Source organism: Ornithodoros turicata, chromosome 2, assembly GCF_037126465.1.
Source record: "Ornithodoros turicata isolate Travis chromosome 2, ASM3712646v1, whole genome shotgun sequence".
Lineage (NCBI taxonomy): Eukaryota > Metazoa > Arthropoda > Arachnida > Ixodida > Argasidae > Ornithodoros > Ornithodoros turicata.
The window spans coordinates 9,531,709-9,544,847 of record NC_088202.1 but is presented as its reverse complement, the minus strand read 5'-3'; the positions used below and the strand labels follow the sequence as shown (position 1 = coordinate 9,544,847).

Here is a 13,139-nt window from a genome sequence, read left to right as displayed (position 1 = left end):
AAGGTCACCGCGTTATCGTAGTCGAAACAATGCCCAGTGTTCCAAGAATGCTCGCTGAGTTCGGTCTTAAGTCGCGTGGCATGTGTGGCGTTCCGGACGTCGCTCTTGTGTTCTTTTATGCGGGTCCTTCTTTTCCTGCCTGTCTCGCCAATATAACACGTGTCACAGTCTAGACATTGTAGCTTGTAAACCACGCCAGACTGGTCTTCTGGGGCGACAATGTCCTTTGGCTTGGAGATGAGGCTGCGCAGTTTAACGTGCGGTCGGAAGGTCGTCCAGATTTCCAATGGAAGTAGTGCCCGGCGGATAGACTCTGAAACGCCTTTGACGTATGGAATTGTGACCCGGGTCAGGCGGGAGCGATCCCCATCTTGCGGTTTACGTGGCTGCATACGTTTCCGGGTGTCCTCAACAAACCTGTGTGGGTAGCCTCGCTTGTCCAGGGAAGCGGAGATCGTCGCATCTTCACATGCCCGTAGCTCGCTGCAAGACGACAATTGCTCTGAACGATGCAATAAAGTTCGCACCACGCTTCGCTTATGTTCCGTGGGGTGATGTGATTCAAAACTTAGGAAAGTGCCGGTATCGCAGGGCTTTCTGTAGACACACGTATGGATGCTCCCCGTACTGTCCCTGCATACACATATATCCAAGAAAGGAAGCTTTCCGCCCTGCTCGACTTCATACGGGGAGCATCCATACGTGTGTCTACAGAAAGCCCTGCGATACCGGCACTTTCCTAAGTTTTGAATCACATCACCCCACGGAACATAAGCGAAGCGTGGTGCGAACTTTATTGCATCGTTCAGAGCAATTGTCGTCTTGCAGCGAGCTACGGGCATGTGAAGATGCGACGATCTCCGCTTCCCTGGACAAGCGAGGCTACCCACACAGGTTTGTTGAGGACACCCGGAAACGTATGCAGCCACGTAAACCGCAAGATGGGGATCGCTCCCGCCTGACCCGGGTCACAATTCCATACGTCAAAGGCGTTTCAGAGTCTATCCGCCGGGCACTACTTCCATTGGAAATCTGGACGACCTTCCGACCGCACGTTAAACTGCGCAGCCTCATCTCCAAGCCAAAGGACATTGTCGCCCCAGAAGACCAGTCTGGCGTGGTTTACAAGCTACAATGTCTAGACTGTGACACGTGGTATATTGGCGAGACAGGCAGGAAAAGAAGGACCCGCATAAAAGAACACAAGAGCGACGTCCGGAACGCCACACATGCCACGCGACTTAAGACCGAACTCAGCGAGCATTCTTGGAACACTGGGCATTGTTTCGACTACGATAACGCGGTGACCTTGGCACGCGAGCAAAGATGGGGACCGAGGAAGCTCCTGGAATCGTGGCACATACGCGCTGATCCCTTGCATTGTAACAAAAACCGTGGCCCCCTTCCCGAACAATACTGTCACCTCCTTAAGTAGCGACTGGTTGTTGGCTCTCCCGCTCAGTCTTGCACTGATGATGCCCGTCGTATGACAGGCGAAACGTCTGCTTAAAGTTGTTATTTGTTACGTTAAGTCGGAGTCCTCTCTTTCTTTCGTTATGTCATCTCCCGGCTTTTGGAGTATTTTCGCACGTACTCTTTTTTAATTAAGGTGTGTGAGTGAGTGCGACGCATGCCGTATCATATAATTGTGATCGTGATTTATCACGGGGCAAAATGCACATACTCCCTTCAAGAACTGTCGCGGCAAATGTCACCTTTGGGATAGCGCACATTTCCTTGGAAAACTCATTTACAAGAGCGCACAAGCGCTCTCTCCCAACTCATTCGGGCGTGCTGTGATGTCAGATCATCCGAGCACTTTTATTGGCTGCCAAGAATCCTCTGCTACTGCGCCGCAGCAAGGCGACCGGTCGATTGCTCTGCGTCAGACGCTGGACGGGAGGCGCTAAATACAACCGCGAGAAGAACGAAAAAAAAAGCGCGGGACCCACTCCCAGACGGATGACTTGACATCGCGCACTGGCAGCCGATGGAAGATATGTACTTTTCTGAGGTTGAAAGCTCTCTCGCGCCACCAGGATTGCCTTTTGTGCGAATATATCTGTACGTTAGGGCTTGTAATCCCAATTTCTCCTGGTCTTGACCTATATCTTTTCGAGCCCTTCCACGCTCCTCTCAGCATCCACCATCTTTTAACGACCAACAACGCACCCGACGGCTATGGATGCGAGCGTTGGGTGCGTCCGTTCGAAGCCCTAGCGAACACCGTTCGTGCTCACGGAAGACGTCGTTGTGTATACCACATCCACACGGGACGCGGAAAGGAGAGACACTGGAAATAGCATCGAGGCTCGCATCGTTCGAGGTGCATGCGTCACGCCTGTGCTAGATCCAATACTGTCGTGAGGGTACAAAATTAGCGAAACCCTTTCAATGGGGAAACAACAAAGAGGTTGGAAACAGGCGTGTATTTCTCGTTTGACAGTGAAAGGCGTCAGCTGGGGGGAACAAAGAGTGCCAAGTTGGCCGACGCCCTTAGCGCTCTATTCATAGGCACACTTCACACCCACAACGACATGCTATCCCCAAGGAAAGCGTCTTCCCAACCTGTCTAACTGTGTTCGGCAAACTGAGATTCAGATGGCTCAGGGGGATGAGAGCAGAACGGGATGAGGATGAAGATAGACGACGGGGAAGAACGGTTAAAGATTGACGGGTGAAACTGCCACGAATTATCTGGGAGTTTATTTTTAAAAAAAAAGTACCGATTTATTTACTGGTAAACACTGCTAACCCTCTTTCTTACTGCCGATTGAGTTAGTTTGCTGGCTTTAGCCCTATTTATATTGAGTGTGTTTTGTCCAAAACTGCGAAGGTAACACTCGGGAACTTGTGCACAAAATGTGATTCCAGTCCGAAAAATCGATAATGTATATCTACAAAGGCACTTTTTGGCAGAAGTTCCCGGGAAACAAGAACGTTAGTAGGTAATTTTATATGGAATAAGCGGCAGTTGTAAGGGTACGAAAATCTGTAGAAATATGTGCACAGAACGTCCCGTAAATTCGATTAACTTCCTGCACCACAATTGCAACCCTTCCACTTATTCAAATAAACTGCTAATGTTCTATATACCGTGTGTCCGCGCTAAACAGAACTACACAAAAATTTTATCACAATAAATAGCGATATGTATATTCTAGGTGTAGTGGGCCATAAAAACGCCCCATCATAGTAACGACCTGGGCCGTTGTCCTCATAAAATTTTGCTAATGAACCTTCAAATTACGAAAAGGAGAAGTCTGCACAAGGGAAACATTGTTGTTTTTGTTGTGTTGAGGCCGTTCCGAGCCAATGTAACGCGAGGAAATGAAAAAAAAAAAAAAATGCAGGACGTCATTTTTGCCGCTCTGGAATAAACGCACTTTCTCCCTTGCCCCTATATCAAAGAGAGAACAAAAGCTACTGTGTTTTGTCCCTCGCATTTAAATTGCCAGTACAGAATATATCTGATGTCTTCAGAATCCCACCGAATCGATGCAATCTACGCGTCTCACTCTGTACTCTCGTAAAATATTGCTTCTGTATGGGGTGCCGAAGTATCATAAAACTTTTTTTTTAATTCCGTGTTAGCGCCGCGAAGCAACTGTGGCTATGAGCGGCGTACAGACGTGGACAGATGGAGAGAGTACAGCAGGAAGGAGTGGGGGACAGGGGGGTTAGTATGCTTCCTGGGCCGACTTCAGGGGGAACTGTGCCGGTATCCTAAAACTAATTTCTAGCTTTGAGAAGTACGACGTCATATAGGGTGCCCAATCTGCATTGTGGCTGATCCCACTGCTGCACGAAGGCCGATGTCCGCCACCTCATCACGGCTGCTGGCAGCATTCCAACGTGGGCAGAGACGCGCGCTGTTACCAGGAGACAGATGCCAGAGCTCCCATGCACGTCATCTAGTCTCGGAGAATCTGGAACTATGATTTCACAGGTACTTTGGAAAATTCGTGGCAGCGCATAATGTTCTCTGACGGCATTCATATTTTGTGTACTGGGACAAAGAGCGAGGTGTTCTTTTTTTTTTCTTTTCTTTTTAGTACGAAGTGGAACTTTAAAAGGACGGTCGCATCCTTTCCAGTCGATTTCGAAACTGTGGTGTCATTTTATTCCTCCTCGACCACTGACCAAGGTATCGAAAATCCCACAGAAATCGGGGGCGTAGTTTGACTGTTATTCGATGGAATACATGACAAGAGAAGAGACACCGAATGTTGAGAGTATGCTGGAATTCCCTCTACGGAAAAAGGCTAAAATGTCATTCCCTACACCACCAATCAGAGCACGGCCTTGAAAGGAGGGACGCCGCGGGCGTTTGGACGGCGCCCTTCTCTTGTGAGCACGGACGCCAACCTCCCACTCCTCCTGTTAGAGAGTGACGTCACGCTGATGTCGTTGCCACCAGAACCTCTGTCGTTTAAAATTCGTTCATTTAATAACTACGCACCTTTCAGACGAGAGAGGGGGGGAAAAAAAGGCGAGTAGATTGACGGCTTATGCGGATGATAGTGGCATCTGTTTCATAGATGGGTTTCCGGACGCGACCTTCCCTTAAAGGGTAAGTGCTAAGAGCTAAAATTTCGCTTCTGCTTCGAAATTTGAGCTACAATTAAAGTAGCTTAGAGCGAAAACTAGATAGCAACTTCAACAATGTTCGTTGGTGCACTCCGGCTGCGGACATGTTGCTCGGGGGAGGGGGTTCTTACGTACTGGGTCGCCTTCACAGAGAACTATGCCGATATTTGTGTTCAGCGTCTAAGGAAAAAGGCACAGGGAAAGCACCCAGACAGTACTGCCAGTGCCGCGATTCGAGCCCGGGTCACGGACCAGTCTCGGCGTGGAATTTGTGTGTTGAATTATTGCATTTCACTGATTTCTTTCTTTAATGCGTGAGCATTTGAACTCCAAAGTTGGAAAATCGTGAATCGTCTATCGGATGTGTGAAGCCTCGGAGAAAACCTCTCTCCTCCCTTCCTCCTCCCATGCCCGCGTGCTGCGCCTGCACACTGGTAGAGGGAAGATCTCTCTCTCAGCCAGCGCGGCGAAAGGGCAACTCGCCGGGAAGGAAGAAGGTTGCGCCGCTGTTGTGGCTGTGTAGTTAGTCATAGTTAGGGGTGGATAGGAGTGCACTGTAAACTGAAAAACACCCTTATGGGTGTAAATGGCTTGTCCTATAACTCACACCACTTTTTACACCGTATGGTCTGGAATGCCCTTTTTAGAGGGCGTTTGAGTGACTTTTTCTTTTTTTCCCACAGCATTTCCTCTAACCATATGCTTCCTTTCCCTTGTTGGGAACTGATGAAAAGCAGAGGCATGGGTTGACATGTGTACGAGGTTCGTTGTAAGGTATGCGGTTAACTGTTTCCTGCTCTTTATCAATTAGTATGCCGTTCTCTATTAGGCCTTGTTGACTTTGTACGCAAAGGAATGTGAAAACAAAGGAATGTTATTTTTGGAGCTGGAGGACCTCATCCGGCCTTAAAGAAGACGTACTAATTTTTTGTAAACACCCCGCTGTCTAAGCAGCCAAGTTTGTCTGTTCTAGTTTCCCTTCACCGTTGGGCAAAACTGCTGTGCAACAGGCGAGAGGATTCTAACGGTTGAAAATTCCTTTACGTGGTAAAATACTGTACCTAGTATGTCGAAGGACTCTGAGCACCTGCATGTGGTTGCCATTAACTGAAGTACACAGTAGGAACAAAGTGAGATTGGGAAGCAAGGTGGAATCCGGTGTACAATTCCTCGTGCACAAAGTCAACAGTGCAAGTATGGCTCAGAAATATTAGCACTGCGCCAGATTTCAACCCACCAGGTCTCATTTCCTTCTCATCTCATTTACCTTTTCTTGTCCATCATTGGTTTTAAGTGGGGACTAACCTTTTGGCTTGTGGCCTTTTACAAATTTGGGGGGGAGGGGGTGCTAACTTTTAATCTACAACGTTCTTCAGCTCTGTAGTTAGCTAGGCTTAGTACTAGTTGACAAGGTACTTAATTAGGGTTTCATAATGACCATTAGTGGCCTTTATGTAGCCAGACAACTACACATTACTCAGACAAGGGAGGTGGAATCACATCATTCATGCAAACGTAAGACCCTAATTTTAAGGCTGAATGTGAAATTAAGTTGGTGCTGCTCACTGTCATACTATTCAATGATTTGGACTCTTACCTGAAGCCGCACATAAAACATCATATGAAGACATCACCAACCAGTCAAAAATTTACACACTATTTCTCCACTGCCTTGAACTTTCAACTTATCCTGCTTGCTTATCCTGTTTTCAAAAATATATCTTGCAAGACTGTGGTAGCTAAACCTCAATTAGAATTTCGTAATTTAATTACATTCCTCTAACTGTTATTAAGTGTCCAAATTCACGTTCTTGTGTGCTGCGTTTAAGTGTATGCATCTATTGACGTAAGTCAGTCCACCAATTTTTTCAGTTTGTGGTGAACAGTGTTACAGTGTTACAGTACACACTCGAACTCTGTGTAGCGATCTTTGGTGAAGTGCAGATCCCTTCACCGTTCTAGCCTACCCTCGAACTGTGTTTCCGTACCCTCGGCAACAGCAGAAAACAGCTTTTTCCATGCTTGTCGGGGAAAATTTGAATTGTTCTTGCACAACTTAGATTGATAAGTGAACATTAGAAAACAAATCATAGTGTAATATAAATTACGAACATCATTTTATTTGCTTAGGAAACAGATAAGTGTAGGTCAATGTAACCATTAGTGCAAGGCTTGACCAGAATTAGCAAACAAATAAGGTTTTTAAAATAAATTTGCAAGTGGAGATACAAAAATGCCTAGTAATTTTGACCTACTGAAATTGAATTTTTTTAGGAAGAATTAAAAAAAAATCTGGAGATCAACTCACATTTAATTGTTCAGTGACTGAAATTCATGAGTGCATGATTGGTCACCAAATAAATACAGAGTGGAATATCTTTTACTTGATCTGATTTAAAAATGCAAAATATAGGGTATAACAGACCAATTCATGTTACAGGAACAAATAAGTGCAATGGTTGACTAGAAGTAGAACTGAAAAAAACAACAACTGCATTTTGGCCTCCTTTATGCACTATATTTCGCCAGAACTTTAAATTTAAAGGTGTGCAAAATTTTGAATAAAAATCAAATTCTTGGTATATTCAATTAGTATTTGTTTTCAAAAATTTAAATTTTATATTCGAACTTTTCGAGCATTCGATTTTATTCGAATGTCATACCAGCTTACTACCAAGGTTTTGCAGTAACAGCGATGAACATGAATAGTGCAACACCGACAAAGCAATGCGTGGTGCTTTTGAGGTAGGTACGCTTACAGTACTTACTTACACTTAGTACACTTACAGTACTTACTCATCTGCGAATGCGTCGCTACACATTCATGAACCAGAACCAAAACTGAAACTCATTTGAAACTGCACACTCACTGTTATTGCAGATGACAGCAACACTTTCGATGGAATAAAAGAAGTGCTGAACACAAACATCACGGAAACGATCATCGTGATAAGCACAGCCGTTCGGCATTGCCAAGGATCACGGTTTCACAGCGCCCATGAATGAGGCTGTTCCAAACTATGCATTACAGGAAAAATGGTCTCTTGCGTGACGTCACACGAGAGCACAGTAGAACCCTACAGTTTCTTGCCTACACGACAAATGCGGAAGGCATTACCAGTACCAGAAGCGAGCACATAATTGCTACCTTGGTCTTCCTTCTTGATAACCTGTGAGCTGAGATGTGGTCATCAGTAAACCATCATACATTCTGATCATGTCACTGCTCTTTATTTCTATTCTCACTCTCTGTTTAACCAGCAACTACAATGCCAACACAGATGTTCAGTGTCCATGAACAATTTTCGAAGTGCAAGTTGTTTTACGGTTTGCGGTTCGCCTCACGACAATAACCCATTGTTTCACTGCAAAAATAATTTTACTGTTCATGTGTACTGTTCATGACAAGCATGTATGCCTTGTGTTAAGCCAATACATTAATACACATTGCTTATTAGCCCTTTTGAAGTGCATGTCCTAGGGCACTTTTCTAAGAATCATCAGCACACAACTGTGACCATGCTAGCTTCCAGGGCTAATTGTTACTCTTAAAAGCCTTTATCCTAGGTCGAGATATTCGAAATTCCATCTGATACTCAAAGGGCAATTTTGCAGATATTCATATTTTATTTGTATCTGATAATTCCCACAGCGCTAATTCCTATATATCTTTCAGACTCGAAATTTTGAGCATTTTTTCTGAGAGTAGAGGAAAAATACCAAACAAGAAAACGCCTTTTCCGCCTGTTTTTTTTTTCTTTCCAGTCTTGTACATTGCAACTCATCTGATCATTGCATCTAGTCTTGTAGGCCGCTCAGTTTGGCTTAAATTCGAGGTACCCATTTTTTACAACTAACCTACTATCAAAGATTGCAATGTCTGTGAACAGGGATTGGGACCGTTATTTTATGGGGTTCAAGTTTGGCTTCAAGCCTATTGATTCAGTTCAGGTTTGAGCCTAGAACAGACAAAATAAAAGTTCTAACAGTTTTGGACTGGTTCAAAGTTTAAACCGGTTCAAAACTGTTCCAACCTTTAATTTTGAAACTTCTAGCTTCAGTGAACTGGTCTGAACTTCAAACAAGTTCAAATGTGCACTCTCTTCTTGTGCCGACGTGCTATCTAGTTTCGCCATGTGTCTTCGCCAAATCGGCCAACATTCTATACCTTTCAACATTATCAACAACCAACATTGCATTGCATTGCATTGTAATGTTTACCAACATTACAATGCAAACATGATTTTGACCAGATTAAGTACACAGAATAGAATTTTCTCTCTCTTAAATATGATTTCATCACACTCTGCAATAAGAAGCTTGGCTGACAAGTGTAGCACAGCCGTGGAAGTTATCAGTGCGTTGCAGAAAGCCTCGGCACATAAGTAGGGCCTGACGTCGTCATGTTAAAGAAAGGTGTCTGATGAAGCAATCTATGAGTTACTCCAGCAATACGAGGGGGGACCAAAAAGAAACCAGAATTGTCCTCGTGAGGGCGGATCCCTTGTAATACAGGCTTCCACCACTAGGTGAGAGTTTTATGAACTGTTTTGCATCAGTGCACAAGATGGCGTTGTTGTGCAACGCTGCGTTCGGCTTCAGTGAATTCTATTGTTAGACCCCTTCAATGCGTTTGCCTATTTCGCGATGGCTGATTTGCACGAACAACGTGCGGCAGTGAAATTTTGTTTCCTGTTGGGCAAAAACGCATCAGAAACGGCAGTTATGCGACAGACGGTTTACAAGGAGGCTGCTTTGAGCAAAACACAAGTGTAAGAATTGATTTCTCGATTTAAACGAAGCGAAATGTCGATTGACGATCAACCTCATTCCAGACGGACTTCGACCAGCCACACTGAATTAAATGTCGACAGAATTCGTCAAGCCCTCTTGCAAGACCACAGTCGGACCATTGATGAGCTTGTGGAGTTGGCAGGGATGTTGTAGAGCTCATATCAGCGAATTTTATCAAACGATTTGCACGTGAAACGAGCTGCAGCGAAATTTGGCCTCGACTGCTCACGTCCGAACAGAGAGAGCTGAACATGGCTGCGTGCCGTGCGTTAAAGGACCAGTTGGAGACGGACTCCGACTTTCTTTCTAAAATCATAACAGGAGACGAATCTTGGTGCTACAGTTACGAACCCAAAACGAAACAGCATTCTAGTCAATGGAAAACAGCCAGTTCACCACGTCCCAAGAATGCACGACCAATAAAGTCGCACGTCAGGACAATGGTGATCTGTTCCTTTGATGTGAGGGGCTTCTGCACTTGGAATTTGTTCCGCCGGGTGAAACGGTCAACCAAAGCTCTTATTTGGAAGTTTTAAGAAGGTTGCGCCAAGATCTACGGAAGAAGCATCCCCAGCTGTGGCATTCAGGTGACTGGTTCTTTCACCATGACAACGCACCTGCCCACACCACGCTGAGTGTTCAGCAGTTTTTGACCAAAAATGGAATGACACCTGTGCACGACCCTGCCTACTCATCTGATCTCGCCCCCTGTGACCTGTTTCAGTTCCTCTGGATGAAGAAAGTCTTCAAAGGGAAACATTTTGCCGATGTCGAAGAAGTGAAACAGAAAACGGCACAAGCACTAAAAAGCATCAATGTCGACGAGTTCCAAAACTGTTTTGAGCAGTGGAAAAAATGTCTGGACAGGTGCATTGCATCAAAGGGAGATTACTTTGAAGGTGTTTGAAGGTAGAGCATGCAACAATAAAAACACAATTTTTTAGAAAATAATTACGGTTTCTTTTGGGTCCCCCCTCGTATGAGCTGTGTTTTTAGATGTTCACCATCCATTGATGTCCTTTGTGCCCTCTCCATGTAATGCAATTCGGTGAGACTTTGTTCTACGTCACAACTTCCATTTGGAAGGTAGACTAATAGAGCCGTGCAAACGTTTCTTCGGTAGAGGTCTAGAGGTGATCAAACGAATATAGTTAATTAAATCGAGCCCAAAAATACATTGGCATCTATAGGGATGCGTACGAGTGACGTTCTTCGTTTAGATAAGATTTCGTTAAATCGACATTTGTTATTGAGAGGTTCAACTGTGATACAAATTGATTCAGCGTGACACTCCAACAGGCTAATCAAAAACACCATTTATTTTGCTCCGTGCCCAGCTAGGCGTTTTACATGCCCAGCGGATTAGTCTCCGCATGGGAGAGTCGGAAACAGGCAAACGACCTCGCACTATGACTCCATCGGGTGCGCGTGCCTGCCGTATCCCCTCCCTTTCTCCCTCAACCTCCGCGTTCTAGATTGTAGAGGTACTGACAGTGACGTCATTCTCACTCGCTTTCTGGTTCCTTTCAGTTGGGTCCCCCCAACTGTTACAACATTACGAACACATAAGTGGCGGTATCATGTCTCGAAAGCGACTGAAAGGTTTGACTGAAAAATATCTACTAGAAGAGACTGGCCTCCAGGCAGGTTTTTGATCTAGACTGGCAACGCCCTCCCACAGCCGTAACTGTGAGAACTGCGATAGACATGCATGGTCAGAAATTGTAGAAAAAGTAGGATTTGTGTGTGGCACAGAGACTGCCAGAAGATCATGAAGAGAACCATCCACAAGTGATTGTGTGGAATCGTGGAAGATGCCACTTTCCAGGATTTCGTATCAGCTGACGGCAACGTCATGGTGGCACCAGACTTGACTGATGACGACATCATCATTTGCGTGAGCAAGAGTGAAAGGGGGATGACTGAGAAAGAGTGGTTGATGTGTCCCTTCAGATGACGCGCCCTTGGAAGTCGCTGGGGAGGTGTGTTAGCTTAGCTCAATTGGTAGAGCCCTGGACCGGCAATCCAGAAGATGTGGGTTCGAGTCCTACAGCTGGTTAATCTTTTCAGTGACTTCCATCTTTCATCGTTAATTTCTTAGGCAATTTGATGCTTTGTATGTATTTGTCCTTTCCATGTTATTCCTGCCTCAGAACATCAGTTCTCTCATGACACAAAGCAGTGCGGATTGCATAGCTAGTGAAAGCGAAAGTTCCGCTGCCAACGGTGAAAAACATCGTCGATCGATCTCCGAGGCCATGGATATGATATACAGGGTGTTTCAAAAAACGTGTCATTCGGACTTTATAAAAAAACGGGGCGACGAAAAAATATGGGGTAAACGGCATTTGTGTGGCAACTGAATTTGCCACCTTGAAAAAATATTTTAATTTCATTTTAATTAAAATAAATTGAATTTCTTTAATTGAACTCCAAAATTTCCCAAGTCAACCTAACGTTTTTTTTACAGAATTAGAGCGCCCGTAGCGAACTTAGTCAGATCCACTAAGAAATCCGCTCGATATTGCAAATGGAACTGCCCAAAAAAAAGTCCCGAAATTGAGGCTTCAAAGTTTCGGGTATTCAACGGCGCACCAAATCAGACGCAAAGATTCTTGGAGAGGAGGACATGCTCCTGCCCCCATGAAAGATAGAAGGGCGAAGAAACACAGGGCGGGAAAAAAGAGGCAGAATCATTTTGTTTGCCGCTTATCAACGTATGGTGGAATGTCACCTGCCTTGTTATATGCGCGTCTTGTGCTGCACGCCGGTCCGGCGATAAACTGTTCTAGCTTCATGGGGGCAGGAGCATGTCCTGCCCTCCGCGCATTTTTCCGTCTGATTTGGTGCGCTGTTGAATACCCGAAACTCTGAAGCCTCAACTTCGGGACTTTTTTTTGGCAGTTCTATTTGCAACATCGAGTGGATTTCTTGGTGGATCTGACTAAGTTCGATACGGGCTCTCAAATTCTGTAAAAAAAACGTTAGGTTGACTTGGGAAATTTTGGAGTTCAATTAAAGAAATTCAATTTATTTTAATTAAAATGAAATGAAAATATTTTTTCAAGGTGGCAAATTCAGTTGCCACACAAATGCCGTTTACCCCGTATTTTTCCGTCGCCCCGTTTTTTTATAAAGTCCAAATGACACGTTTTTTGAAACACCCTGTATGATACATGCACAGAAGGACTTCTTTCTGGTGCACCTGGCAGCATTGGAGGGGAACATGTGTTACGCTGTTCACGCCCTGGACAAAGTTGGGGACCTTATAGTAAAATGTGCCAGTGGAACCAAGCAGTAAAAAATTATATTTTTTCCTGAAATAGTGCTTTCAGGGCTGTTTCTGGTTGTTACTTTATTGTTCGAATCACAACATTACCGATATCGCGGTACGAAACGATAGCGGCTTTTCTGTGTTGTACTGATACACGAATAGCGGATTTAGCGAAGTAATTCGTAGTTCCCGCGAGACTTCGCTATAACAAGGTCTGACTGTATTTGCTGTGCCGAAATTCGGGTTTTGTCCAGAAACATCAGGCTCCATGTATGTACAAGCTCTCTCTCAAAGGATGGCTTGTTGGAATTGCATTAACGGGATAATGATTATGCAAGAAATACAGCTCAGTTCAAAAAATGGTCCCACCACCACCAGTAACAGTAACACCAACCCATAGCATGGGATCAAACACTGAATAGCATGGGATAGCACGGGATCAAACATAACATTAAGATCAAATTTCTAGTTCCCATCCTCT

The 13,139-nt window shown here is 44.8% G+C and overlaps 1 protein-coding gene across 6 annotated transcripts in view; it reads right to left on the bottom strand.

Annotated features, from left to right (window-relative positions):
- LOC135385177 (protein Aster-B-like) overlaps positions 1-13,139 on the bottom strand; it is a 226,208-nt gene that overhangs the window by 59,248 nt on the left and 153,821 nt on the right. The gene's annotated exons all lie outside the window — the stretch shown is intronic.